At 49.1% G+C, this 6,564-nt stretch overlaps 1 long non-coding RNA gene across 1 annotated transcript; it reads right to left on the reverse strand.

Annotated features, from left to right (window-relative positions):
- Positions 1–1,129: 1,129 nt before the first annotated feature.
- Positions 1,130–1,433, reverse strand: LOC306817708. The gene is made up of 2 exons (XR_013778057.1): positions 1,355–1,433; positions 1,130–1,218 (listed from the first exon to the last, which is right to left on the reverse strand). It is a non-coding gene; the product is annotated as an uncharacterized lncRNA (long non-coding RNA).
- Positions 1,434–6,564: the final 5,131 nt, after the last annotated feature.

Here is a 6,564-nt window from a genome sequence, read left to right on the forward strand (position 1 = left end):
TGTGTGTGTGTGTGTGTGTGTGTGTGTGTGTGTGTGTGTGTGTGTGTGTGTGTGTGTGTGTGTGTGTGCTGAACACACACTCGAGCTCCTGTCGCTCATTAAAGCGGTCACACATCAGGGCCGTGACTCACAGAGCGTAGTAGCACGGCACGTGTCCTGCAGGCGTCCTCGGCCTGATTCTTGCAGACAGGACGGAGATTTGGTTTATTCGGTTTTCTCATCGTCTATCAATAAAGCACCGACCTGAGGCGGTTTGCTTTCTCTCTCTCACTTCCTGTCGTGCAGCCACTCGCTCGCCCTCGTGTTTCTACATTCACTCGGCTCCCTCTGTTTTTTTTTTTGACATCTCCTCCCTCTCACCAGTTCACAGGTTACCATGGCGACACACAGTAGTATTCGCCTGTTGCCAGGGCTCGTCCCTCCCACCGGGCGGCGTGATGGATCGTGTGTTTGATGTGACGAGCCGTCTCCATAATGTTTCTGTTTTAATACAGAACAGGGCGTGTGGTTCTGCCGTGAGGCCACAAGGGGGAGCTGCAGACCTGATGGAGGAGAGCCGTGTGTGTGTGTGTGTGTGTGTGTGTGTGTGTGTGTGTGTGTGTGTGTGTGTGTGTGTGTGTGTGTGTGTGTGTGACAGGTAGAGGCTCCCACAGTGTCAGTCTGAGACGTAATGTGTACACCTGATTAGTCAAACACAGCTTCTTCTTCTTCTGCTTCTTTTTTTAAGGTAGCACATCAACATCTGTACAACATGACCTCATCTCCTTTGGAAATCAGACAGGTGTGAATCATTTGAACAGTTTGTGTCGGTGGACAGAGAGAGACTCATCTACCTGCATTCAACAGGATTTACAAAAAACACCTGACAAACACACACCTGTGTGTCTCAGACGCACCTGTGTCTCAGACGCACCTGTAGCTCAGACACACCTGTGTCTCAGACACACCTGACAAACACACACCTGTAGCTCAGACACACCTGTATCTCAGACACACTTGTATCTCAGACACACCTGTGTCTCAGACACACCTGTGTCTCACACACACCTGAAGTTAAACAATCTCTTTTGAGAGATGTCACCTGTTTAAATAAATAAAAATAAATAAATAAAAACACACGTGTCCTTACCTGTATCACCTGGATTCTGGTTGTCTCCTCGTGCTCCTCCTCACCTGTCCAGACAGACGGTTTCTCTTTCTCCTGCCAGCGATTCTTACCTGGCAGGTGAGCGGAAGATCAACTGACGTCAACGTAATCTACGTCATATTTTCATGACGTAGATTCGATCTGTGAACAGGAGGCTATCAAACTCGATGTTATGTTCTGATTATTTGTCACCTGTCACCGTCGAACCTGCGCTGAGGAATTATCTCTTTAATACGTCTTTTAATTCATCTCCGCTACTTCCGGTGTTTCTTTGATTGGAATTTTTCCCGGTTCGACTCTGACGTCACAGATTAACCCTTTATTATGTTGACGTATTTGACATGTGGCAGCGTGCCTGCTTTCTTTTCCTTCAGCAGTGAAACGATAATTAAATAAAATGACCTGGATGACCTTCAGTAAATGTTTTTGTTAAATCCTTCGTAAGACAATCTAACTATTCAAACTTCTGTTCTGTGTCTGTGTGAAGAAGCAGCTCATGAGGAAGACGATGCAGGACGATGGAGTTTAGTTCTGGATGACCTTCCTCAGCCAAAGTCTCTGCGCTCCCTCGTCTCCCACTGACATTAATCTGACACCAGTCCACTCAGCTCGTCCGCCCTCTGAAGACGGATCTCCAAACTGTCCTTTTGTCCTGGAGACGATTGTTTTGACGCATTATTCACAGCTCCTATTTTTAGAGTTCTGTCTCCAGCCTCAAACGGCAGTTCAGTCCTTACAGTATGTGCTCTCTCACAAACATGAATCCACTGTCTGCTGTGGGTCCGCGGCCCGTCCTGTGACAGGCCCGTCCTGTGACAGGCCCGTCCTGTGAAAGGCCCGTCCTGTGAAAGGCCCGTCCTGTGAAAGGCCCGTCCTGTGACAGGCCCGTCCTGTGAAAGGCCCGTCCTGTGAAAGGCCCGTCCTGTGAAAGGCCCGTCCTGTGAAAGGCCCGTCCTGTGACAGGCCCGTCCTGTGACAGGCCCGTCCTGTGAAAGGCCCGTCCTGTGAAAGGCCCGTCCTGTGAAAGGCCCGTCCTGTGACAGGCCCGTCCTGTGAAAGGCCCGTCCTGTGAAAGGCCCGTCCTGTGACAGGCCCGTCCTGTGAAAGGCCCGTCCTGTGACAGGCCCGTCCTGTGAAAGGCCCGTCCTGTGACAGGCCCGTCCTGTGAAAGGCCCGTCCTGTGAAAGGCCCGGCTGCAGGGCCATGAGCCTGCGCGTGTCTGACCGAAGCCCCCACCACGTTAAACAACCAAAGACAGGAGAAAACCTGCGAAGGTTTCAGGGGCAGAGTTATGTAAATGAAGCTCTCCATCTGAGCGCTCTTTGAATCTACGTTTTCATAACGTGGTCTTTAACAGAGCGCCACAGCTCGGGGCATCAACAGCAGCAGGAGCGGCGGGTTCTTGAATTACTCACACAGTGATTTCACCTTTTATTCACGCCCGCTTCAACTGGGACAACAAAACACACACACGCTGCCATCAGCAGGCCCGGCTGGACCTGCATCTCAGGCTGCCTTCTGTGGACTCTTCATGTCGGGCGGAGGGCGAGCGCCTCTTTGGGAGGTTTTCCTGCTTGCTTGACTTTTAGAGTGCTACACACACACACACACACACACACACACACACACACACACACACACACACACACACAGACAGTCTCAGGTGACGAAATAAGCCGGCAGGTTTTGGACTTTGCACCTTGTAACTGAAGAGTCAGAGCGGTGTGTTGACTGCAGCTTTGTGTCATCCATCATTTAGAGGCCTGCTTTACAAAGCTTTGTCTGGGATCAATCATTCAGTCTTGTTGTTGTCCACATGCCAGAGACCGGCGGGCGGCTGACAGAGAGGAGCAGGGGCGGGGCGAAGGACCGGACGGATACAGAGCAGGACACAACTCACCGTCCAGGAACATGTCGGGTTTCCCTTCAGCTGTTTTAACTGAACACACGTTTGTTCTCACTGCTCAAAAGTCCGGACTCAGACCAGCAGGCAAAGAACTCCCGCCTTACTGACACAAGATTTAAACTCAGATTCATGTTTGTAATCTGACTGAAATAATAAAAAAGGAAGATGTGATCATGAACACTCAGCCTGTGCGTTATCGATTGGTGATGTCTAATCTATACGCTGACCTGAGCGTCTTCACAGACGATAAAAAGGTCTTAACTGTTTTAACTCTTAAAACATGATACAGTGACATCCATCTCCCAGCATGCTTTGCGAGAAGAGCTGCGTGGACTACATTTCCCAGCTGGCCTTGAAAGACTTAAACAGCTCTATCATGTTTGTAGTTCCTGAACCTTCCGGCTCACACCTCCCTCCCTCTCTCTCCCCTCACATCAGATTAGAGCTGCTGAGAGGGGATTTGAGATCCTGCATTTGGTCCAGGCGACCCATTGACAGCCCATCATGCTTATGAGCAGCCGTAATGTGAAAATGTGTCGTTTGCTCGGCTATTTTAAGGCCACGCCGGACAGATATTTATTCGGAGGAGAGACGGGAACATAAGTGCAGAGCGCCGCTGCCTTCTTTGAAAAGCTGCTGCAACAGGATGTAATCCAGGAGGATTTCTCCTCGCTGTTTGGGCGCACATTTAGACTTTCACTGTTTCTACATCAGAGTTCTGAGAAAGACTGAAGCAAACAGGTTTACTTCACCCACAGCAAACCTGAGAGGGTGTGAAGGAGGCGATCCTGCTTACATGGCCCATCATGGACAGGTGCATGGAGAGAGAGAGGCAGACACACTGTGAGCTAAGCTTCAGATTCCTGTCACACAGTGAAACTTTTCACGTGTTGAACGATCCGATCTGTCTTATTGCATCACGTGTCGCCTGCTCGCTGCGCACTGTTACAAAACTACTTCCTGATCCCTTAATGCCGGCCCCACATTAGAGAGTAATTGGGCAGATTTTGGGGTAGGATTCACCGCTCCTCTTAATCCCGGGGGTGTTCCTGATTCTGGACAGATTATCTGGCCGGTGGTGTGAGGAGGCTGACAGCAGGCTGCAAACTTTTGAATTCCAGCTCCTGTTGCAAAAAAAGCATGCTCCTGTATCCTGGCCTTAGTGACATCATCAGTGTGTGTCTCTTCAGGACAGCAGGACGTACTGAAGCTGGCTCTGTACTCGTGTGTCACACATCACCATCAAAGAAAACAAACGTGACCATTCAGAAAGTTCTCCTGAACAAGAAACGCAGGAGACGTTTTGGATTAATTTAAAGAAGACCGAGGACACTTTGGACATTCGCAGGAGCGAATCCACCACTGAGCCACAGCTGCATCCTGTCTACCTCTTCAGCCAGCTCTCTTCCTGATTGGCTATCGTTTCTTTGAGTTGATAAGATGGGATCATTCGTCACGCTGCAGGGAAATCAAGATTCAAAGAAAGTCTCTGCTGAGCTTCGTCTGCGTCCCGTTCTTTAAAGAGCAAACAGCTGATGATGAGCTGCTAAACCAAAACTACAAAACGACAAGTTAAAGAAGCTGAAAGAGGCTAAAAGGCTCATTACATAACTCCTTTGATTCTCCCGCCTCTTCTCCTCATACAGTAGAGGCAGCACACCTGAATATTTTATAACTTAATATGATACAAGACGGAACAGGACACCAGACTGAGAGGAGCTCCTTCCACCCTCCCAGATACTTTACTGATTTGACGAGTCTTTGTTTAAACCCCAGACAGGATTCCATCACGTCTTTCAGATTCTGTTTTCCTCAGAGCTCCAGTGTCGCTCACTCAGCACATGTTGAAATAAGTCAAGGTCTGAATCTATTTATTCCCACCCAGGAACCAATGTTAGCGTGCTAAACATGCTAAGCTAACCTGCGAAACAAAGGCTTCTTAACTCTAAACTTTTTTTGACAGCAGGGCCAAAAGACATCAGTCTCAGCTCCTCATGTCTGATGTCGGCTGTCGTGAGAAATTCAGCTTCCATCTGAATAGTTCTGCTTCCTTCTGAGTGTTATTAATAGCTTGAAAGTTAATGGAGAAAGTGATGCAGAACAAAGAGCAGGTTCTGTCTTTATTTCACGCTGTGAGTCCATATGGACGCCGGAGTTGGCGCTCAGAGCTCTGTGTCAGCAGAGCGAGGGAGAAAAGAAAGACAACGAGCCAAATGTTTGTTCTCTGTTGTGTCAGGCGGTCTGCACTTCAGTGTTTGAGGAGGAAGCTTGCTCGGCCCAGCCCGGCTCCCCTCCTCTCTGCACGAATAGATTGATCAGATCAGGTAAGAGCTGGAAGGCTGCAGTGGAAAATGAAACTGGAGGAGACAGGCGGGCGGGCGATTAGGTTAGCCGTGTGTGTATGTCTGCATAAAGAGAGAGAGAGAGAGACGGTGCATGTGGGTGGATGAGTGGGTGTTTGCAGCCGGTGCCAACGCTGCACCCACATTATACATCACAGCTACAAGGTCAGTGGTTCTCAGCTGTGTTCGAGCAGGCTGACTGGTTTCCACACCTGACTGGACAAACAAACCTCTCTCAGGGCTCTAATTGGTCCTTTTCTCTCTGATTTGTTGAGTGAAAAACTGGACAAGGCGTTGGATACTTCCAGATATGAATCACATCATGAAAACCTCGCAGAGCACTCGACTTTTTGTGCGTAAATGAAAGCAGGAAAATATTCACTGATTGAAGTTTGTGCATATCTGGCTTCTGACAGATTTCCACTGCAACAAAAGAGCGACGAAGCCGAGCTCGAGCCTGCAGCTCTAAACTCTGCTGCACTCGATGTTACACAACCACAACATGACTGCACAGACAGATCTATCTATCGAGCATGCAACGTCTCTCCATCCAACCTGACATTCATCAGCACTGTGTGCCACACTGCTTTACAGCATATTGTCTCTATCTGTCTCCAAACCCCCCAATGATGAGAAAAGTCCGTCCTCTCCGTCTTCTGCCTGCTCAAACAGGCCGTTTGGAGATGTTCCCTTCATGACATCACAAAGGGCAGTAGCCCCTCCCCCAGGTGGGTGACACTCCCACAGCTAGGTGTTTGTTCTGCCCTCTGAGTCTGCCTTCTCACCGTAAACAATAGGACATGGAGCCAGAAAGCAGCGAGTACACCCGAGCCCTTCCAGAGAGGGGGCGTGGTCAGACACAGCTCATTTACATATTTAAAGCTACAGACACAGAAACAGCCTGTTCTGAGCAGGGCTGAAATAGAGGGGTTTATAGACATGATCAAATACAGGATCAGAGTGGATTTACAACAACACACTTCACACACATGATGAAGAGGAGCGAGGACACTGATTTATAACGTGTTGAAGAGGAGGAGGCGATGTGACCTTTAAACCTCACACGCTGTTAGCTTGTTGGACGTTATTATTTACTGTGAAGTAGCTTCCCGTCCATCACTACAGGTGACGTGTGGGTTGTGATTGCGAGTCTGTGTGGCAGGTGGGAA

The sequence above is a fragment of the Symphodus melops genome (genome assembly GCF_947650265.1).
Source record: "Symphodus melops genome assembly, chromosome: 22".
Lineage (NCBI taxonomy): Eukaryota > Metazoa > Chordata > Actinopteri > Labriformes > Labridae > Symphodus > Symphodus melops.